The following is a 4,124-nucleotide window of genomic DNA, read 5'->3' on the forward strand; positions in this document are numbered from 1 at the left end:
GAGAGAGAGAGAGAGAGAGAGAGAGAGAGAGAGAATTAAATGCAACATGAGAAAACAGTACTTTTGGGAATCCAAAAATTCTCATCAGTAATGAGATTGGCAGGGAATATTTCAAAATGACTTTTCTTTCAATATATAATTCGTACACTGCTTGTTCCTCCTACTTAGCTAAACGTCTGTCCTGTTTGGGGCTTTGTTGGTGAGGATGTCACGACACGTCTCCACCCCTCACGATCCTGACTGCCCTCCCTGTCCTCTCAGAGATGCTGTTCTGACACTTTTTCTTTTGTCTTCCCTGCCCCCCCCCCCCCCCCCCCCCCCTCTACGCCGGACACCGTGCCTTGTAGTAAGATTTCTTCGTAGTTCACTGCGTCTTCTTATATATGGCCAAACCGTTTAACTTTTCTTGTTTTTACAATTTTAAGCTGGTTTTATGGGCCAAGGAAGGCCTGGGTTGAATACCATACATGCACTCCGTCGCCTAAAATGGCTTGTTGGTGCGAACACAGGGCCACTCACAGCCAAGGAGCATACGATGATCGCCACTGAAGCTTTTGCTGCTGCTCTTAACCGTTTCCTCAACGTTCACCGACGCTTCCTTCCTCCACAACTTGGAATTATATGCTGTTGGCACAAAAATAATTAATAGTAAACCTTATGACCAAGGCCTCTCATGCACTGTTGTGTCTTTAAGAACGCCAACCGTGGCGACCATGTGTTCACAGAACCATCTAAGGGTGCGACAGGGGCTCTCGTGGTCTCGAGGATAAGGTGTTCGCCTCTCATTCAATAGGTCCAGGGTTCGAATCCGGAAAACGAAGGAACATTTTCTTTTCTAAAATTTTCTCTTTTCACATCCATCCTTTCCTGCCCTCTAACAATGTTCTGTCGTCTGCGTTCGTCTCCACGTTCTGCCCCTCTCCCTCACCTCCTTTGCACCCTCATATGAGCTTCTGACTTTCTTCTCAGCCTTTCTACTGCTTCTCCTTGGCTCCCCCTTACGGCTGTCTTTCAGCCAAACCCATGATCTTATGGTAGGAAAGATATACACCTAGCCTTCTCGGATAAGGGCGAAAAATCTCGGTGGTCCCGTGTGCAAGTTGCGCGCGTTAAAAACCTCTCCGTGGTCCAAAATCGATAAGAGTAGGCTTCGGCCGCCACCCGGGCAAAATTCAAAATTTCCTTCCAACTGAAAATAATGTTTAATGTATCCTGCGCGCTCATACGGCCTAGATCTAATGCAGTTGCGAGCGCCGTAAAAACTTACCCCCCCTCCCAAAAAAAAAAAAAAAAAAGAAAAAAAGAAAAAATAAGAGTGTGACCACATATTGGGTGCTATAATCCCATACACATGAATAGCCCAATATATGAGAACAGGCCGGTGCAGAGGGCAAAACCCGCCCGTTTGTCGTATCACACAAGCAGTGACTCGCACTAACCCATCCTCACTCTCCCTTGAATAGCTCTTCCTTCTTTTCTTCTTCTATCCCCTATATCTTACACACTCCCTGCAATAGGTACAAGAGGTGTGGATGTCAGTGTTGCAGCATTCCCTGAGGTCTGTGTCCTTGAACAAGACATGACAAAAATAGCATGTTTGTAAGATTATTCATGGTGTAATATTGTGTATTTGGCATCCAGCAGACCGTAGTACACACAAAAACATTCTTGACTTTCTGGAAAGCATACAGTGCCAAAGCTGATTAAACATTAAACACTCCATCCACCACTAATAATAATAATAAATGACATGTATATAGCGCCCAAACCCTTTAAAGTACACAGGCTCCGAGCGCTTTACAATATAGTACAACGTACAACAGTAACATAAAACCTTGTGTTCTGACTAAAAGAAACTTACTCCAAATATTCATCTTATTATTTTAAAAACAGAAACGACTTCAGCTGACATTTGAATGAATTAAAAGATTTGATCTCTCTTAAAGTACCTGGTAAAGCATTCCAGATTTTGGGGCTTTGGGAACACGCTGATAGGAGCTTTCGCTTCTCTAGGTGGGTATCCTTTCCCACCTGAGTGATGTGGGGAATATTTGTGAAACGTGTCTTCCCCAAGGACAAAACGTCGGATTTCTGATGGGATTCGAACCAACGGCCTGACTGTTACAATTACAAGTGATCCACGATCACACTTCTAATGTCAAGCAGCTTTTCATGTTTACGGATGGCCTCTGTGGTATTTTATCTTTAGCTATGTTGGTTTTAAGTTGGGTATGGACCTACTAGGGGTCTATTTGATTCCCAAGAGTTTGCGATAGCTTTATCGTTTCAAAGGGATCAATTCGTTGGCCAACTGTTAAAACGTATTAAGCCCAAAATTTTGATTTAAAAATATGGAGTTACAACGGAGAAACTGACAAGAAGAGGGAGAGGGAGAGCGAGGCGTGGGAGAAGAGAGAGAGAGAGAGAGAGAGAGAGAGAAAGAGAGAGAGAGAGAAAGAGACAGAGAGAGAGAGAGAGAGAGAGAGAGAGAGAGAGAGAGAGAGAGAGAGAGATACAGATAGCTGAAGGTATGTTGAGTGGCACCACGGGTCCTAACCATACCTACAGAGTGTAATGGTGTGAAGAAGATATTATACAACCCCTCAGCTTAGTTTGTGTGACATGACATAACCAGCACCCCAGACAAACAACTAAACAAAGTACCCCAAACTAAAAAGCCCTAAATCAAAGACAATAAAGAATCTTTAAAAAAATTAAAATACAATACACCTCCTCCCCCGAAAAAGAAAAAAAAAAAACAATTAAAAACAGGCATTCACCACCACCCAAAATACAACAGATTCAGTAAAATCACACTGGCGAACGGGGATGAAGATTGGGATGATGATGACGCCGTAAAAAAACAAACTCCAACATCAAATTTTGAAACTAAAACAAACCCAGCTTTATTCTAAAGCACATGTCACCATAAAAAAAGTAAAAATGATGTCACCATCAAATATCACAAGATCAGTTGCACGGTTTGAAAAAAAAACAGGAACGTAAAAACAGAACAGGAGAGCCAGTTGAAAGACGTCTTCAGCAGCAGTATACAAGACAGAAGTCTAATCCTTATTAATTAATACATGTACACAGTTTGGTGTAATCAACACATTGGATAAAATGTGCACTTTTGTAAACTGTAAAAGTTATTTGTAGGAGTGTGGGTAATGAATAAAAATCGAACACTTAAGATAGGTTCAATTATAAGTTATGCAATATAGATCTAACAGAAGAATGATTGTGAAAGAAGGCTGGAAAAAAGGGGACAAATATTAAAGTTCATAAATTATATTCATTTATTCATACAAGAACATTATATTGTATCTTTCTGTGTATATGTACATACGTGAGTGAGCATGTAGTGCTCGTGTGTGTGTGTATAAGTGTGTGTGTGTGTGTGTGTGTGTGTGTGTGCGTGTGCATGTGTGTGTCTGTGCATGCGTGCATATGAGGCACATATCGAAGAGACGAATCTTCTGATAGAAATAGAAAATAGAATATACACTGACAGACAGAAGCAGGAGTCACAGAGTGAAGGCTCAACAAAAGAACTGAGGTAGAGAACAACACAGACAGAAAATATATGGATCAAATCATGTTTGCGTATTATGAGATCATTTAGGGTTCTTAAGATGGAATGATGTACATGTAGTAATTATTATACGAGCTGTAGACAGACCTCATTGGTCATTGTGTATAAAAGTTTAACACAGTAAGGTTATCTAAGAGGCGGGACCTTCAAATTTAACAAGTCAAGCCAGTGGGTGGGGAGCTTATAAAAAACCTTCTCAAAACAACCCAAATTCAGAATGCCTCATTCGGGATTCAAACCAAGGCCATCCGCCTCGTAGTCCAGCTTGGTACCCACTGAGCTAACGGCAGGCATGTAGACAGACCTGGCCAGTAAAAGGAGTATCTATCTGCCATCATCAATGAAAGGCAAAACATTTCTACAAGTGTACCCAAGTGAAAAATGACCCAACTGGGCACAAACAAGGTCGTTTTGAAATGGGATCACTGGTCAAAAAGATACATTATCAATTGCGATTTGCTTTGCATAGCAATCTGTCAAAATGATTATTTGAGGAACACTGAAAGTTTCGAAGAGATCTTTGCACTAG

The sequence above is a fragment of the Aplysia californica genome, unplaced genomic scaffold (assembly GCF_000002075.1).
Source record: "Aplysia californica isolate F4 #8 unplaced genomic scaffold, AplCal3.0 scaffold00524, whole genome shotgun sequence".
NCBI classification, from domain to species: Eukaryota; Metazoa; Mollusca; class Gastropoda; order Aplysiida; family Aplysiidae; genus Aplysia; species Aplysia californica.